Source organism: Pseudopipra pipra, chromosome 2, assembly GCF_036250125.1.
Source record: "Pseudopipra pipra isolate bDixPip1 chromosome 2, bDixPip1.hap1, whole genome shotgun sequence".
NCBI lineage: Eukaryota > Metazoa > Chordata > Aves > Passeriformes > Pipridae > Pseudopipra > Pseudopipra pipra.
This window is the reverse complement of record NC_087550.1, coordinates 89,551,036-89,571,258: the sequence shown is the minus strand read 5'-3', so window position 1 is coordinate 89,571,258 and position 20,223 is coordinate 89,551,036. Positions and strand designations below refer to the sequence as shown.

The 20,223-nt window shown below is 37.4% G+C and overlaps 1 long non-coding RNA gene across 1 annotated transcript in view; it reads right to left on the bottom strand.

Annotated features, from left to right (window-relative positions):
* Positions 1–341: 341 nt before the first annotated feature.
* LOC135410064 (uncharacterized) overlaps positions 342–20,223 on the bottom strand; it is a 37,881-nt gene continuing 17,999 nt past the window's right edge. The window contains exons 4-7 of the long non-coding RNA XR_010428504.1: positions 11,198–11,255; positions 6,690–11,040; positions 1,237–1,277; positions 342–403 (exon numbers count right to left, since the gene is read on the bottom strand). This is a non-coding gene — a long non-coding RNA (uncharacterized LOC135410064). The remainder of the gene's footprint in view (positions 404–1,236; positions 1,278–6,689; positions 11,041–11,197; positions 11,256–20,223) is intronic.

The window sequence follows — 20,223 nt, the reverse complement described above, 5'->3', positions numbered from 1 at the left end:
TCCTTGGGCATTTTATCAAGCTATTTTCTTTTTCCATATTATCCTAATGACCAAACTCTTGTTCTTTATAAGAAAAATATAAAGGGAAAAATGTTTGCTTCCAGCACTAGTTTTAAATATTCACCACTGGAAACAACACGTTTATACTAAACCAGGTAGTTGAGGCTTAATCTAAAGTGCTTTATATTAGTAATTGCTGTTACCCTGAAACACAGACTTCCTATCAACTCTTAGAATTTATTTACTGCTTTGGTGTTATTATTCATAAGCACATATATGTATTGCCTGAAACATATTAATGATTGTCCAATTCATTGCAATGGAAAATTATCTAAACCCACCAAGTTTCGTAGAGGTGTTTGGTAGAGCTGCCTCCCTCTTATCCATGTCAACCTTAGATCTCCTGGTAAAGGCAAGTAAGAACCAGATGAGAATTTGTGGGATCATGACCAGAGTGCTAGAGATCAATATTGATTTCGGGGGTTTTATCGATATGTTACAGATGATTCCTCCTAATGTTGTCTAATCAAGATTGATTTGCAACCTAGTCAAGAATGCACCTTTCATAATTTCTCAGCTGTGAAGCAAACCAATGGTCAAAGTTCTTGTGATCCAGTCCTGAGCCAGTAGCCCATTCTCTACGTAGAAGAGCTTTTAGTTTTTTGAAGTGCGAAAGAGAATGTGGCTGTGATTTGTCTTCTTTTGCTTTAATAGATGTTTATATCATATAGTCAGTTAATAACTTCATGGCTGAATTATTGCTCAGTTGCCTGCTATGCTTTTTCTTTAATTTTTATTTGGTTATCCCATACACTCTTCCTACGTAGATGCAAAATTACAGGGAAATATCCATCTAGTTATTCTACAAAATGGCCAGACCCAGGCCAATAACTTTTTATCACTACCAAAAGCCTGTTGAAAATAGATCTAGCTATTTATTTTAGACATCTTAAAAGGCAGATTACCCTATTTGGACTCAGTTCATTGGGTTCATGAAATTCATATATAAATTGCAAGAGTGACACATCTATAACACTTCCCAAATGTCTAAAGTACTCAATCACTTCTATATCTGAGAAATAATAAAAAAAAATTAATAGAAATGGGAACTAATTGATATTTTTTTGGGGGGGAGACACAAATATTATGAGTCTTCTATGATAGAAAATAAATGTTTTAAAATGTTTACAAAATATTTAGAAAAATTATCTCAGCTTGAATTTCTTTTCTGATTACCTGAATCATTTGAAACAATTCCAGGACCTTAGCTGTTGATGCTGAAAATATAAACACAGTAAATTTTTAAATATACATTGTAGTCTATTTACTGACTTTTATTTTTTTATTTATCCTTTAGAATAAACGTGGAAATTATTCTGCAGTATAAAGCAATGACTGAGTATTTTGTATTTCACACAAAACTACTAGAGACTCCACACATAATCTGCAGCAGTGCACAGTTATACAATGAGTTTACCAGATTCTTACACACAGGATGCATGTGCTTTATTACACAACAAAAATACAGATGTGATAGCCACGGCAGCAATTCATCATGCATTATTTCATAGTGTGCATTACTATCATATGTACAGATAATAAATATGGAAGTGCAAATGCTAGCAAAACCAGCTGCCAATACCCAGATCCTAAAAATGTCATTAACACACTTACTGCAGTTCTTTTAAAAAAAGGTTAAAAAATATTTGATTATATGAAAAAAAAGGAAAATTAAATAAAATTAGCTAGTAAAAGGAAAAAAAGGCCAATTATTTCAGTCAGATAGGAGTTGAAAAATATCTCCTACAATGAGAAGTCAAGCAACTCTACCTACTCAATTTATCAAAAAGGCAGATAAGAAAGAATTGAACACTATAGAAAAACATAAACAATATTGAGGCTGGTGAGGGGCTTTTCAATCTAACTAATGGGGATACTAAAAGATATATTGGCAGGAAGATTATATGAGTTTCAGCCTTGAAATAAGACACAGTATCCTAGTGGAGAAGATACTTATATACTTGAATGGCTTAATAGGTGTAAGTAGAGTCAACATTGCCTGGAATGTTTCAAAATTAAGTCTTTCAAAACTCTGGTGTTGAATAATATTTCCACAGGAAAATCAGCCTGAGCTTTCTGATGACATGGCTGTGTTTTTGCTCTTCTCACCTTTGGCACCTCTCAACAGACACTTGTGAAACTCTTCCTTCTTTCCCTTTTTTATACATTGGGAAGATTTGCACTGTCATCAGGACAGTGTATTTTTTACTTTATCTTATAACACAAACTACAAGGAAATCTCATGCTGGTAGGAACAAAAGCCTAGAAGGACTTGTCAGTTGGCCAGATATATTCCTCTTCATAGGTTTGCTAGGATTGCTAGACTTGGTATAAGGAAAGTATTTCTCTACAAATGGAAACTGAGGGGAGACCTCATCACAGTCTAAAACTTCCTCATGAGGGGAAGAAGAGGGGCACACACTGATCTCTTCTCTGTGGTGACCAGTGACAGGACCTAAGGGAATAGTCTGAAGTTGTGTCAGGGGAGGTTTAGGTTGAATATTAGAAAAAAGTTCTTCACCTAGAGGGAGGTTGGACATTGGAACAGGCTCCCTAGGAAGTTGTCACAGCACCAAGCCTGACAGAGTTCAAGAAGCATTTGGATGATACTCCCAGGCACATGGTGTGACTCTTGGGGATGGTCCTGTGCAGGGATAAGGGTTGGACTTGATGATCCTTGTGGGTCCCTTCCAACTCAGAGATTCTATGGTTCTGTGAAAGGTGTATTAGTTGCATTTATTTCTCTCTGCAATGCAGAATATGGAATTCTCAGAGAATTTTCTTCAGATTGTTATGGGGTTTAGGATTTTAAATATATGTGTCTACATGTAAGCTATTAGTTTCCTCTATACTTTTACCAACCTAGACAGTTCATGGAGGCTAGGACATAGCTGAGCTGACAAATGTCGGTAGATCCCTCTTTAGAGATCTCCCTGGACACCTTCAAGTGTATGGACTAAATCCACTTTTGTGTGGAAACTTTTGTACTTAGCCCATATGCAGATAACATTATTTAGTTGTGAACAGACTGGTATATCCCCATCTTTGGTAGGAATGCACAAGGATAATGCATTTAATCATCTGACATCACAGGGCTCTGGGCATTGTGAGTACCCTGCTATCACCTGTTCTCTTCAGGAGACACAATTTCAGTGAAACTCAAGCTGTTGGACTCAGCGAAGGGACAGCTACTACTCTGTGAAACTTAATGGTGTGTAATACATAAGAGAGAAGACTAAATGATCTCTTCCAGCTTTAAGTGTTATTATGGTTGTTCAACCTTGAAATGCAGGTTGGTGATATCCTCTTTTTGTCAGAGGATGTTGGTGCCTTGAAAAGAAAGTGGAATTATAATTCACAAAGTGTTTCTTTTTACATTTGTTGGTTTAGAGATGCTGGCATTATGGTCCTGTCAGCAGGACATGGCTAGATATACCCTTTTTTCTTTTCTAGAAACAAAAACCTCCTCTTCTGTATAGGTTTCTCTAGAGGATTTATTAGCTCTGAAGTTTAGATTCAGTTTTTTCTTTGAGTGAGCTGTCGTAAAAGATGCTTGTTGAAAATATGCCCCAAGAAATTAATTGTCAGAGACAACCCCAGGGAGAACAAATGCTTCCAAAACTACTTAATGATACTTACCATCTATATAATTTTTTATATTTTCTGAGCACAGCCCAAACACTCACAATTAACATTAATTATATTGCCACTTGTAAAGTGACACCATTTCAGGGTGCAAAAGCTCATACAGCCTATTTTCCATGAAACCCTGAAGCGTGGGGTTTGCAGGACTATGATGGAAGTGGGTTTTTTGATTCCCCAGACAACATAGCCACAATATCAAAATCAGTACATGAGTCAGCCCTCACCTTGAGTGTTTCTGTAGAGCCTGTTAGCTTGTTAGCAACCAATTGTCTCACTCACAAGGAGAGTCTGACCAAAAGCTCCTGAACACAGACATGCGCAGTCATCATGCCCGAATTGCACTCTTGAGTGTTTCCCACTAAATGCCGTGCCCTTTTCACCTGACCTATCTGATTACTAGATATATAAATAGTTCAAAGATACATATTTCATCAGAACTGAATTACATGAGAAACTTTAAATAATGTCTTTAAAAGGAAGAAAAATAGTAATGAAATAGAAAGGAGAAAAAAAAATTGAGATGGGAGAAAGGAATGGAAGAAAAGGAAAGAGAGACCATGGTGCTGCATCTTTGGGTGACTAATCAAGTGAAATTTTATTTGATATAAAACCAATATGAAGTCATCTTCAGGCACAAGGTATGTAACATAATCGCAGGCAAGGACTGCTGGCACACTCGGCCAGTAATTTTAATTACATGCAAAATTTGACCAAAGCACAGTTAAGAGCTTCTTTTTTTTTTTTTTTTTCTTCTAAGATATTTGCTTTGCTAAATATCCTCAGTTACAGGAGAAGAGGGGAAGCAAATAAATCAGTGACACCAAATGACTTTTTAGCATACTAAAAGCAGAATGAAGTCTGGAGCACGAATAAGGTTTGCTGTGACTTCAACCCCAAACATTCAGATGTTAGTCAGCCTTCTTTATCTGAAAGAACTGAGGAGGGAATTTAAATATTAAAGTTGTATTAAAGAGTTCTTGCAATACTATCTTTGTTCTGGCTGAAGGAAAGCTTATAAAACAGATTCAATTGAACATTGTTTAAAAAAATTTAAACTGACAGATTTTTGAGGTTTAGATTTTGTTTTAGGTAAAAGTGTGTGTGAATAATAACATGAAATCATTTCAGGTAGGTCTATGCCTTCTCTGCTGTCTTTCTGTCGATGTGCTTCTGTACTGATTTTTTGAAATAAGTTTGCTCTTGGTGGTCACTGAGCAAAAGATATATACTATCAAGGAAAAGGGTGACACCATCTATATAGAAAAGACCTATCAAACACACATGTTGAACAACCAAGAAAATCATCTGTGTCATTTGTGGTTGTCATAGAACTACTTGTCTCAAAAGCAGGTAAATCAGTTTCAAACAGAAGTGCAGTTTCAGAGTTACACTGTCCCTTTTATTTCTGTAGGGGGTTCATTCAAAAAGACATACTTCGCAGGACCGAGTGGAAAGAGCTTCGATTAGGGCTGTACAGTATGTGACTAAAGGATTTGTTAACCTCAGCGCTTCAAAGCACACTTGAAAATAAGATTCAAATGGGCTCTTTCTTTTGTGGTTCTGCAGTGATAAACGAGTTCTCCATGCACCAATGCTCATGATTACTACTTCTCCAACATTGTGACTCTGGATGAACATTAGATCAGTCTAAGTAATGTCCAGAACATTTCATCCATACTAAATAATGTATGTTGTGGCAGGCCTCTCCATTTTGCTAAGGAAAGAGCTGCAGGTCTAGTCATAGCTTTTCTGGGGTTATATCATCAATCTTCAGGTGCTCCACAGAACTTGCAGACTTTTTCCAGTAAAGAAAGGAATGGAAGGGGAAACCCAATGGGTTTTTTCGTTGGTTTTGGGTTTAGGGATTTTTTTCCCCTGTGTGTTTTTCTTTGGTTCTTGGTTTTTTGGATTTTGGGTTTGGGTTTTTGTGGTTTTTCTTTTTTTTTTTTTTAATTTAGATTTAAAGTTAGAGAATTTTTTCCTTTAGGGTTCACTCATAAGCTGTGTTTTAAAACCCATGCTTAAATCAGTGAAAGAAACTTACTTTCTAATGATCAGCTTATGCATTAGTGGAATAATTCATTACATGCCCTTAGGATCAATACTTTTAAATATGACGGTGGGTAACATCACTCACATGATTCATCTGAATATAGCAAGTGGAACTATTCAAATACTAAAAGTTATTCACAGCTGTTACTGCTTAACAAACTCTTTACTGTTCATATGAAAATGAAATTCCCATTTTGCCACTGGAGCCTACTGAATGCGTCATATTTAGGGTTCTTCTGATTGTGACAACAGTGCATCATTAGCAGTGTTTTCTGTAGTTATTCCTGTCTCTATCTCAGCATAAGAAAGGCCTAATAAATTTTATTCTCCCTCAAAAGTGAACACATTCCACAATAGGTAGTGGAACTCTCTCTCCTTGAAGCTTTACACGAGCCATCCCTTTTGTCTTGTCTGTAACTGATATCTGTTGGTCATGATGACATATTTCCTGATTGAGGGCTGTGTATCTTGATGGCTTCTTTTTCCTCTTCCAAGAGCTGCTTAAGTCTAATAATTTAGATCCAAAAAAGTGACAAGCCTATGCTGCTTGTTAATGACACAGCTCTATCAGTAATCTTCCTAGGAAAATAAATTTGTAGCAAACATATTGACAACATCTAGGAAACATTTCCATTATTTTTATATAGATATTAAATATATCTTGAATGCATTGAAATAATATGAATTTATTTCACTTTATGTAAATGACATCAGTCTTCCTACATTTGCAATAATATTCAAAGAAAGCTGTAAAATAGAAAATTACAAGTAACAATGGAGTTAAAATAACAATGGCTGAACAATGAACAATGCTCTATCTAGACTTAAAATAGTTTATTTATTTTTCCAAAAGCTACAGCCTATAAGAAAGGAATTGTACTTTCTAAAGGAGTAATTTAGATGAATTAGACCTATACACACTGGATACTTACCTAGTCTTAGTCAACACACATGAGAAAAAGAGAGTAGATACAGCCAGGGAAGAAGATAGGTGTGATCAGAGAACACTTTTCCCTGTTAGGACAGAGGAGTTGGGAAGAGAGTTTGGAAAACTTTAAAAAGGTATTACTAAGCCTCATAGCTCTGGAGATATTGTGATTTTATCCTTATTGTCTTGGAAACCTGAAAAAAATACACTGTGTTGGGTTTTGCGTGTGTGTGTGTGTGTGTGTGTGTGTGTAAGACGCTATTTTAGCACTGCTGTGAAGTTACACTGTCCCAGAGGAAGCTGTGACAGGTACCAAAATGGAGGGTGCCCTATTGTAACTAGTGATGCTGCTAAACAAAACCCTGGAAATGAAAATAGAGATCCTAGGAGAAGAACTGGTTCTACCAGTTTACAGTATAAGTCACATCTTGTTTGGGGTCCGAATCCGAGCCATCTGGTAGCCCTCTTGGGCATTAAACCGTTCCACTCAGAAAACTGAAAAGCTGTTGATACTCCTTGTTTTCCTCAGACCTTCACTGTGACTCTCTCAGATACCGTTGTATGGGAATATAATATACAATCTTCCTCACTCTCTAAGAGTGCAATAGTTTGCCCCTCACACTAAATCAGTTCTGCCAACTGAAGAATAGCAAACGTTCACCAACTCCTCAGCAGGCAGAAAAATCCATGTTTTGATTCAGTTTTGGTTTCAGTGATCTTTGCTCCCACCTGGTGTCTCTAATTGACAGCTTCTTTGCAGTAGATGGAGACAGCAATAGGATTCTAGGCTTTAGCTTTAAATTATATTTTTAAAACCTCATGAGGTTACAGAGGAGCGATTTACTTTGAAGGAAACTCTGATAAACCCTTTCAGCAGAAATGAGGGAAAGCATTGCAATAGAAATAGCACCCGTTATAACAGCAAGCAAGTAGGAGGATCACACACAAGGGACTGGCATGAAGCCACTGACAGGGCAGAGCACAGTAGGCTTACTCCATCCTCTATGCTACACAGCCTGTATTTAAAACACAGGCAAGTGAGAAATAGTGGTTTTGACTAAAAGTGTGAGAGCATTAGGCCACCAGTAGGTGCAATGCAATCTTACATCTTGGATTCCAACACAGGGGCCAGCATTGACAGGACAAGGCTCAGGTTTCTGTTACTTCTTGCATTTTGTCCCTCAAAAATCCCTGGCAGGACAATTTTGCTGCCAGAGCTGTGAAACTCTGGGACCAAACACTGGGAGCAGATCTAGGTCAAGCTAGATGAACAAATCCTACTTATAGACCAATACTGTCCTGTCTTTTTCTGGTGTACAGCTGCCTGAAGGAATCCACAAGGTACACTGATCTTCATTTCACTGAGGATTTTGGAAACTTAATTTCATAGGAAGATATTATGTCACTACCAGTTTGTATTGGTTTCTTATGTAAGTTGTGACTTCAATGAGATTTTTTCTGAATAAAGAGGGAATCACATTGGCAAACTTATCTGAATGGAGGACTCTGTGTGTGTGTGTGTGTAGGATAGAGTCACTTACATGAGCAGAAGCATGGGGCAGGCATCCAGGGTCACACATACGGCAGATAAAGAGCAGAACAGCATGGAAATATTCTGGGGTGCTCATGGGGAATTAGAGGAATGATTCAAAATGTTCTTTTCCTGCCAAAGTTCAAAGGTAGCACAAATATCTATTTCTTATATCCACCATCCTCTATGGGTTCAGCAAGAAGCTGGAGGATGATACTTAAAACAGCAGCAGCTAAGCATGTGTCTGTTCTACAGTGTTTCATCCAAGGCTAAAAACATCACCTTACATCTGTTTTCTTCTCCTTCAATACAACATTGCAGAGCGAAATGATTAAGAATTTGGCTGTTCCTATCAGGAAACTTTGGATAAACATTAGCCCATAAGCCTGTGTCTCAAGCTTGAATATATATTCCTTTTAAACCACAAGCTCCTGACCTTAAAGCAGCAGTTTTAAAGAAGGTTCCTCCTTTCCTAATAGATTTGGTTTAGTTCATCATCTTCCACTGATCTTTTAAAAATTTGATCATTAAAGAACTGAGAACTCATTTTGCCTATGTAAGCACTGAAGACCAGATATACTTTCCATAAAACAGTGATTGCTGAAGCTTATTCACAAAAACAGTGATTGCTGAAGCTTATTCACAAAGTTTTCCCTCCTTGGCCTGCCTTGTTTCCAAAGACAGCAAATCTGCAGCACTCTATGTATTGTTTTTGTGAAGCATTTTGGGATACTTCAAAAGTAAATTATTAATAAAAATGTAAATTATTATTATTGTAAAAACGTGTTGGCCCACTGTGTCATGTAGCATTCTCAGAAGCAGCATTCTTTCACACTGGGATTTGAAAAACAACAAAGAATTTAGCTTGAATCAAATGACATTATGTATTTAGTAATTTATCAAAGCCACTTGGTAGAAATTGGGGAAAACATTGGTTAATCTTATTCATGTGGGAGTTTCCTGGTTATGCAGCAACACTCTCCTGTTTCTTAGTTCCCCTTTCCTCTTGAAGGCCTGTAATGCTTCAGCTTCCTATTGAGCTTGAAGCAAGACCATTTTGATGCTACAGTATATGAAGCAGCCAACAGAGAATGCTTAAAGTTAGTGAGGGATATTCCAGGCACTGCAAGGAGCACCCAGGAAAAGTAAATAATATCCACAGCATGAGATATCTGCCTCACTGGGTCTGAATTTAGCTTCCCTCTGAGTCAGTGGATTAGCAATACTTTGGACTGTTAATTCAGCTGTTAAGTGATTGTGGTGGGGCTTTGGAAGAGTATTTTTCACCTTTAAAGAACAAAAGCACTCATTCAGGTTGCTGAGGGAGTTTGGGTCAAAATTTCAGGAATATGTGGCACACAGGTAATAATTTGTCACCTTTCAAAAGAGAAATTCTCTATTGTTGGATTACCTAATGGCAGTGTAGGCTGTTCATTATTAGGATAGCTTGGAATATACAACAGCTGCCTAGAGCAGATCCTACAGGGGTACATGGGACTCCTTCTTTTCACTTTGACAAGGTGACAAGTTGGAGCTCTGGCATATCCTCACTAAAAATCTTCATTTTTGTTTTATAGTGATGTGCCCTTCTAGTGACACACATACTTTTCTTCATTTTCCTTCAGCAGAGTCTGCATGAAACAGAATTTATCTGTCTGTTCAGAAAATCCTGATAGCTACTTAAAGTAGATATCTTTTTTTCTGTGGCAACTTGAGTTAGTCCATCTTCACCAGTACCAAGGAAATTCCTCACACCTTCAGACCCCAGAAAATAGATTCATAATATTTTTCACTTCACTGGACATACGACACACCATACAGGAATTTATCATAGCAATGACACATCCTATTACAGAGGTTGACTCTTGAACCAGCTCACTTCCCATTTGTGCTCATATAGCATCTTACTAGCAACAGTAGCAATTGTGATACTAGGCAAGTATTTAGAGGTTTTGGATGTTTTTAGTGACACTTACCATCTGGAACAAGGTCAAGAGACAACATCAAACAGTCCTTTGGTCCATTATAATAACTGAAAAGTGATTTTCAGACCAGAACTGGTCCATGTGCCGCAGTTTGAGAGTTCCAATTTAAAAAAAAAAATAACCCAAACAAATGGCAATTGTTATTAAGTATTGTATTACAAAACAGAAGACTGCAAAGAATAAAAAACAAATAGCCATGGTACTAGAAGCATCCCGATGGGGTTAGTAGATATGGCAGAGATGCACTGCACTTTTCTTTACAGGCAACTAGAAGCCAAGCAAGATGTTTTTGGCCTCTAAAATGACTCTAACAACCAATCACTAGCAATTGCACTGTATTTGCAGTTTTTCTGCTACTTATCTCCCTATGACACAAAGCTGATTTTTTGCTTGAAAGTAGCTGCATTCCTCAAGAGAAAGAAAAGACAGTCTGCTACATGAAGATGTCATTACTTTGAGATTATTTGTTAGGATCATTAAGACACGATATTTTTAAAGTGAAGATGGCCTGCAAAGAAAGAACATGACTTGGGTACCCCTTATTTCATGTGTTCATGTGCATTGAGGGATAAATTTAGATATAAAAAATTCCAAGTAAAATATGTTCTGCTTTCTCTATCTCCATTCCCTAAAGGACCCATCAATGATATAGCAACCTGATGTAAGGAGGATAAGAATATCCATACTAGGTCAGAGCCAAGAATCAACAAATCCAATACCCTATCTCAAGAAGTGGTCACTATTATTCCAGAAGGAGGAAAATTTGTACTTCCGTTCCAGACAGTTCAATGCCGAGTTAAAGCTGGGTTCATCGTGGGTAGGTGAAGGTACATCAGCTCCTGCAAAGAACAATGGACAAATGTTTTTGGAAATGCAAGAGGAAGCCGGGGAGTTCACTGAAAAACTGGAGCAGAAGAGCATCACCATGCATGTGGGTTGGTAAAGGGATGCTTGGAGCATGCTTTCAGATGCCTACCATTCCAGCAAAGCACCAACCTGAGGACAAATCCCAGCATCCTCTGGAAATGCTGCTTCTTTGCCAGAGTGACTTACTCTGAAATTAAAAGGAAAGGGCTCACTTGGATGGAAGTTTGAGGGGTTGAGAATGAAATTTGACTGAGGACATCTACATGATGTTTCCAGTCTCTGGTGCAGCAGATGAATACACCCCTGCTCAATTCTCACAAAGAAAAGAAGTAGAGAGTATGAAATGCTGAGGGAAGAGTGCCAGAACAGGATAAGCACCACAACTGAAGTCTAAATATTCTTCTAGACTTAAGCACTCAACTGCTCGCACATTTCCTAAGCTAAAGGTGATATTTCTATGTCTGCTAGTCTTCAATGGATTTTTTTGTCCATAAATTTGGGAACTTAGGTCTAGGGAATGGAAGAGGTAGCTAGGACTTAAAGTTTTCAGAAGCAGAAATTTTACTCTGTTCTTTTAAAAAATTAGAGTTAAAGGGGAATTAACAGGAGAAAGACAAAAGGCACAAATAATTTGGAACAGTATAAATACAGTTATATGGCCCTTTTTTTCTAAAGATTTCAAAGCTCTGTTCAAAGGAAAGTTATTATTGTTCCCAGTGTACACACAGGCAAAATTAAGCCCAGAAATATACAGATAGTGACCAGAAGTCATGTAGCTATCGCATAATAGAACCGGACATTTATTTCAAAACTCAACAAGCAGGATTTTTTATTTTAATAATAAAGCTGCTAAACAAAAATCCCAATATTTCAAAGCTTATGTGGACAGTGGGGAAGCCAGGAATGCTTCCCGGATCTGCCTGGGTCTAGCTCAATGCAAAAGTCAAACAGACACCATCACCATTTCATGCTTTCCTGGTTTTCATGCAAAGTAAATCCAGACATAGGAAGCAGACACTGTGTTCTCTATCAGACCCAAGCCTGGACTTGAGACCAAAGCTGAGGAGTTTTTACTGGTTTGCAGTATAGGCACAGCTACAGGGAGCAAAACTAGTTTCAAATTCTCAGCAGTAAATATTCATGGCCAAAAAAAAAGGACAGGAGGTTAAACACTGAAATTGGTTGGCTGCAAAGATTTAATTACAGTATTTTTAAATTAAATACTTCTTTGAAAACTCATAAAGTAGTCCAGAATAAAATTTTTAGCCCTTGCTATTTAAAATTTTCTATTTCTAGTCTTGTAGGAAGACTGACCCAAATTTGTAAAAAAGACAGCTCAAAGTAAAACACTATTTTTTTTTATTATTTTTTCTATGGTTTGGCTTTAACTACTACAAAACTGTTTTGAAAGATCTGCTTGAGATTTTTTCCAGTGCTTGGGTTCGATCACCGAATCAAAAAGCTCCACCTGATTGTTTGCCTAGTTATGTTAATGATTCCCAGCCCAATGATCTAACCTTCAAATCACACAACCTCTTCATTAGTCTCTCAGAATGCTGCAAGACCTTTAATTCTTTTACCTCTGAATGATTCTTTTAGCAGAACTTGAAAGAAAGACTTTTTATCTCAAATATGAACAAAATTTTAATTATTTTCTCAAGTACTTCCCTGTGCCATATACATTACAGGAAATATCAGCAGGAAATCAATTTGACAGACACTAATGTTGCATGTTCATCAGTTCACCAAATTACAACAGCCATGTTATCACAATGGGCATGAATGGTTCTGGCCCTGCAGTAAACCAAGGACACCTAATGTGGTCTAATTAGGACAGCAGTACACAGAAGTAATACAGTCTTAAATGAGGGTTAGGGTGTCTTTCAGCCAGTCAGTTAAGAGGTTTTCTTTGTTGATGGGCTTTCACACACTTTTCTATGTCTTTATGGTTTCTAAAATTTTTAAGAACTAAGGCATAAACATATCTGGTTATCTAAAAATTGTCATGGATAAAAACCCTGTTGTTGTTTTGTGGTTCTTTCTTCGTTTTTCTAGCTGCTTATAAGTGGCATTTTTAAGCACTACATTTAAATTTCATGTTTACCTTATGCCAAAACATTTCCTGAGACCTGGCAATACTGTTTCCTTTTGTTGTGCAAGATGAAGCAAAATGTAAAAAGTTTTTGTTTTGTCTCCCCCTCGAAGTGCTCTTCTAGAGGTAATCTATAAAAAATGCCATCAATGAGGACCAAAGTGCACAGTAGTTGGTATTGGTGATAAAGATTACTTTTTAAAAAATAGAAGGTATAAGATACACCGTTACTTCAGGAACTTTTAGAGCAAGGAAGCAGAAATGAGCTTTCAGAATATAAGGTGTTTTGGTGTGTGTTTTTTTATTCCTGCTGAACAGTAATTGTACATTTCCCTTTTCATCCTCTCTCTCTCTTTATTTCATTTTTTAATACTGCTTTATAGACAGGACTTTAGAAAGTTTTCTCAACTTTTGATTAATTTAATCTAACGTGCAGATGACTGGCATCTCAGGCATTTCTGCAGTACTGAAACTCTTTCAAAATTCCATCCACACGCATCCTCACAATGATAAAACAGAAATTCTATAAAAGTATGAAGAAAGGGACAAAACTAAACCTTTAGCTTCATATGGGATATTATTTCTTGTTGTTTTTGCTACAAAGCTGTAATTGGCCTAGTGAGATCTGATAAATGTCTTATTATAAACTTGAACATCAACTGATGGTGAAAAAAAATATGATGGAACTTGTGACTGAAGGAAAAGTAAAAGGGTATAAATGACTGGCAGTTCCCATTTCTTTACAAGTGTTACATTTCAGTCCCCTGCCACTACCACATGTTTCCTGTTCACAGATAATTTGTACAACATATTTTATCATTCAGTTTTAGACATAGTTGAAAGGCTTTTGCCTAAGGCTTGGAACACTTTGAAAATTGTATACCATTTGCAAGGCTTTCTTCTGCTTCGCTGTGCAATTAGGTGACTGCCTTTCTGTAGACACTGGATTTATCATATGTGGAATTGGTTTTTTTCACCAAGGTGAACTGGGAACAAAAATGCAAGTATTTTTTCAGTAACCCACAGACAAGGGATTAGTGTGCTGGCACAAAGCTTGAAGGCTGCCTGTCAGTCCCAAACTGGACGCCGTTCCCTCACAGAAGGAGTATTGTAAGCCACAAAGTTTCATACATAAATACTCTGCCACCCACTCTTACACACCCTGTCTATATGTGATTTTAACTTCTAAGGTGCAGCAAGAGCATCCGATCAAAATAATATTTTTTCTCTAATTTTCTAATACAACTATTTATGACACTGTTGATTATTTTCTTCCCTTCCTTCAACCCCCCCTCCTCCCCCTCACTCACTTTTCTCCCCCACCCCTCCCCAGCTCGGTCTCGACTAAACTTTGCTCTCGTCTGAAGCGTGAAGATACTGATGTGCTAAGAGCTTCCCCTGCTGGAAGTTCCTAGCAAGAGGTGCTGTAGTCAAGTAGGGATGGATCTGGGACTAGCTCCCAGTTCAGCTAATTTATGTGCTCAGTTCCTGTCAAGCAGAGAGTACATAATGTGACTTGAGATGCTGATTAAATTTCATGTGTATTTCTATGTTCTAAATAAACCAAATTTTAAAGTCAGATTTGAGCAATGGTAGTTTATAACTCTCATTACAGTAGTTTGCATTTTTCCACTGAATTCTGTGAGGAAAAAGGAGACAAATTCAGGCCTTTTGTATAATGTATCTACATGTTTTTACAAGGTCATCTTCCCTTCCAGTAGAGGATTTGGAGGATTCCTTAATAAGTAAACCTTATCTATTTAAATCATGTCATTGTTTAATGCGAATCAAATTGTGAATTAATTCTTTGCTTCTGGTTGCAGACCAAACTTGTGGAAACTGTGAGAGTGTAAGTGCGTAAGCGAGCCGCAAGGAACACTTGTATCATACAGCATAATTCCATCGGAAGAAAGGTGTATTTCTTCAGACTACACGTCTTTCTTAGGCAGTGACTGCCTAAGTGCCTCTTCTGAAAGCTTCTAAAAAGCTGCATTTTTGAAATCAAAACTAAGAGAATTTCAATCTAATTTTTTAGATATCCATCTTAGAAATACCATGCTGCAAATACCTTAGCTGGTTTTTTTTTTAGTGCAAGGTACAATATTATTACTTAAATAGTGTAAATGCACTATATATACCTCTGATAGACTGTGCTGGAAACATGGCCACTGTTTGCACAGTGTGACTGAGCAGGCAGGATTGTCTTGACCACTCTGTAAGGTCTCTCTGTTTTGCATAGGCCAGCGATGTGACTTTGGCATATATTGTTTCCTTGGTCACACCAATCCCTGTTGATTTTGACTGATTAGATTATAAAGGTTTTCTGGGCCACAGATTGACTCAGTGGTTTGAAAGCTCCTCAGTGTTCTGAAGCAGGTGGCACAATGGATGGATTAGTGTGGTATATGCCCTGTGATGGTACACCCCAACCTACAGGGCTTTGAAGTGAGATTGCAGCAGTCTAAGAGGTTACTTAGAAGTCTTCACTCTGCCAAAGCACCTCTACTCCTACCTGAATTACCAGGCTCACCTGGGGATGTATTTTGTATCCTACTGAATCATAGGTATTTGGGGCAGTATAAGAGAAACCTTGCTCTGTCCAGCTGTAGCCTAGGGAGGACTGAGTCACAGCAGAGCTGCCTAAGTGTGTTTGAATCAGCAAATATTTGGAGAGCTCCAGAACTCCCACAATCTGTACACATGTAGATACACAAGTAGATGGAAAGCTTCCAAAGGAAGTTCCCTTTCAATCCCCATAAAATGCCCTAGACCCAGCCAGCAACTTGAGCAAAAGGAACAGAGGATTTCCTTTAAATTCTCTACCTTGCTTAATTTAATCTGCTGCCTGGTAGAAGACTCAAAAAGGTTACAAAAAAAAAAAAAAGGCACTGGGTCATGGGATTTCCCAATCCAAATGTAATGATAAACCCAGACTGACTCCCTTCTTTCTCCGCTATCCATTGTGCTTTGTCCCAAATGGGAAATATGGTTTGCCAACACAGAGGCAGCATACACTGTAAACAATGACAAGAATAAAGCTAAATATTATGCATACTCATTGCATGCAATCCTAAACACAAACATCCCTACTGAGTAAAACAGAAAAGAAGATCTATTTTTTTTTCAACTGAGGAACTGCTGGGTCTTTTTAACCCTTTATTTTCTCAATTGTGCAATTTGCAATAACATACAACAATATTTCACTACATATGTTATGAGCAAGTACTCTTTAGCTAGAGTTTTTTTCTTTAGTACAGATTAGCTGCATGATAATTTCATTAACTAGTTTCTTAGTGCAGTTCACCATAATGACTGATTTCAAGTTTCCAGAAGGCAATGGTACAATGCCTCAGTATGTGCACTTGATCTTTTCTATAAGTTCTAATTTTTTTAATCAATTCATCTCACATGGGTTTCATTTCTTTTATTTATTGATGGACTAAGGATATGTTCACGTTCTACTTTAGAGTGCCAAGAAGTCTGCTTTTTAATGTGAATTCTGAACAAACAATGCAGGAAACAAACACATGTTCTCCATGCAGAACACCTTTTATTTTATCCAAATGCTTAATGTTGTGACATAGGACATATTTCCAAACTATTATGGTCTCATTTGCATGCCTACTTGTGAAATTTATTTAAGATGGAAATTCAGGTCTCCATCCTGAAGAGTAAACCAAAAAAGTCTATTAAGATCCTAACCTAATAGGGCTAATTTCCAGGAGGGTAATAAAGCCGTAACCATAATACTGAGGAAACCAGCTCAATCTGACTCACAAATTTCATGAAACAGTACCTCCAAAGTTGCAGTGTACCAAGGTAAGCCATGATACTTCATTCCAGAGACAAAAAAATGTTACTTATTTCTGAAGCAGTGTCTTGGCCTGTGACTTATAATGAAGTGCACTCTGGGTTAGATTACCTGATAATAAAAATCAATTCTGTGGTATGCATTTTTTATTCATTATGCCCTGTTTTCCTCTCATTTGAATAGCAAAATATGAAAATTTTCATTTTTATAGAAGTGTTGTCCTTGATCATTTTCTTGGTATGAAGCCTCTGCCTTCAACAGTGTGAACAGTACTAACATTCAGCAGCTGGCATCTGTTGTTCCTGTTCCTGTTCTTTTCTGGATACTAAGCAGCATAGAGTATATGAGGAAATCCTCATCAACTTATTTGTTAAAATGAGTGGGCATACATACTCAGAACTCTGGTTATTTAAAATATTAAGTCTGTGAATAAAACACAGTGTATCTAAATTCTCCATGCACGACAGAGTACTCATGTTTTGCAATTGAGTGCTTGTATGATTATTTACATTTGCTTGAAACGTTCACATATTAATTATTAAATGAGATTCTAGCTTGCTGATGCACGAATATTTGCAGATAAAAACTATGATTTCAGCTATTGGTTTATTATCATTAATGCATAGCTATTAATAGCATATTATCAGATGGATACTCTTTGATCACAATTGATATGACACAATAACAGGTTGTAAAATAAGTAATAAGAATGTAGAGTCAAGACAAAACCCTAAATACTTCATTCAGAGCAGGATTATAAACACCTGACAGACACACCATTTCTTAATATGTGCATGGGTGACGTTCTCAGTCTGGGACCTGGCTGCAAGTTAGAGAATAGCCTGGAACATATAAAAGAGGAATGAAGGCTAAACCAGAAATTATATAAATAAGTGCTTTAGCAGAAGCACAGAATGTTATTTGAACATGTGTTCTACCTGACCACAAATCATCAGTGGCAGCAAACAACACTTTACAATGGATGAGGATCAAGCATCACAGGCCTGTCTCAGAGCTATAAATTTACATGTGATAGGTCTACTGCACCTCGAAAAAGCAAGCCTGGAGCTTGTATTTTACATAGGTTTCGTAGAGGCAAAATGTAACCCATCATCAACTGGGGAGTTTTATTTTGTGTGCCTGTGCTACTATGACTATTTTGCATCCTGGCCTGTACTGATCACACTGAGAGACATTTAGGGATTAAATATTACTCAAATTCCAGTTTTCGTTTACAGAAACAACAGAGCTGTCATGGGAACAGTCCCATGTCCAGAATGCAGCATTGGTTTAGTCCCCACAAGAACGAGATCTGAAGCAGCCAAACACCCTGCAGAGAGGAAGGCAAGTTCTCTCTAATTGGACCTGCTGCTCTGCAATCTCCCTAACTCAGAGCAGCTCTCCTCTGACTTGTCCAAGATGGGCTTTGTCCTAATGAAAAATCAACTAAATATTCAGATATGGTTTTTCATTAGACTGAATTGTTGCTTTCTAGCCAACCCCACTGGAGCATATTAAAATGTTTCTGTGTGGGCTGAAATTTTCCATTGCTGAGGTCAAAACAGTGTTTATGCTATTTTCCCATCTACATCCTTCAATGTTAGAATGAGCTGGTTTTAATTCACAATAATGCATTAGCTAATTACTCTAGGAGAAACGCTGGTTTAAAGCTGTCAGAAGTAGCGCCTACACTGTCTCCCACTGACATATGTGAACACGAGCGAGGTAAGAAACAACTGCAGCTTCAGTCACTGGGGTAAGCCTCAGTTGCTCCTGGACTAACACACCTGAGGAAATTCAGATTAATCCATGTCAATCAGAAAATGACAGCAGCCTCCCTTTCTGGGGGGGTTTAATTGAGTTAGGTAGGCATAGTTTGGCATTTTAAACATCTTTCTAGAATATGTGTTTTGTGCCATCTTTGAACATGAGGAAATCCAGTTTTCCCTCATATAAAACATTTTTTCAGTCTTCAAAATAATCTTATACCTTAAATGTTTCAGATTTGACATGGAAATCTGGCATGAAAATAGCCTTTTTGGAGAAGCAGGACATAATCTTATTCTGGATAAATTGATTTTCTGTAAGTTGGAGACCGGGAACCTGCAGCAGGTATTTTTTTCCCACTAAGTTGAAGTATACCATGGTTAAACAATGTGCAGGCATACAATTGATTTTGGTAAAATTAAAAAGATCCTTAAACATTGCATAAGTTTTGCATTCTTTAAGAGTAATGTTTGCTCTTTCATATGTGCCAGGAATAGCCTGTGAAAATAATTTATATCCAGACTGAGCAGTGTTTTGTATTCAGAGTATACTTTTTTCTACAGCTTCAATATGCACTCTGTGTCTAAAAATGAATTTTACAATTGTATACAGGACTTTTCAACATAGTGGAAGCTAACATGACACTTACATGCATTGGAGACATGCCCAGCAAGTGTGCACAACAAAGCAGTTCTTCAAAGCTGGTGGGATGAAGGATATGTGTTTCCTGAACATACCAGAAACTGGTATGTCTCTACATAACATGATTGTCCCCTGAGAGACATCTCTAGAGCTTATACTAGATGCTGACTAAGACCAGTCAGACTAATGAAATGAGTTTTCCTATGGATTTGTGTGGTTTGCTCCTTTAAAGCTCTGTCTTGAATAACCCAGTTTTCCCTCACAGTCTTTCCAACACCAGACAAGACATAACAAAGCTGTTAGACAGTATATCATTGCTGATCAGCTGCAAGCTGCTGCTGCCAAATGGGATGTATGAACTGAACTCTACCTGTCTTACAGGGGGTTAAAGATGCTCTTTTATTCAGCTGCCAATATCTATGAAAATATTAAGTATTTCAATGGCTTTGAGACATCATCTTCTTTTGAATTTGTTTGGTTAAAAAACCTTGTTGAATTCAACAGGTCCAAAAATCACTAGAGGGAAGTGGGTGGTATACAGATAAAAAAGGCAGCACAGCTGCACAAAACATGGGGAAAAGTAGAAAATATTTTATGGATATCCACACACAAAAAATCAGCAGCCCAGAACGTGCTAGCTAGTCAATGTCTAAATTGACTGCTTACTGCCTTCTGAGTGGAGTCTGAGTTATTGCTTAAATATCTGCAATTGTTTTGAAATCCAAATAACACAGATATTGACTTTTTCTCTGTGTGTTTCATATTGCAAATATTCTGCTGATCAGGTTAGTATATTGGATCATCTGGTTCCTAAAAGAAGGTAAAAGAAGTCAACTTGGTCCC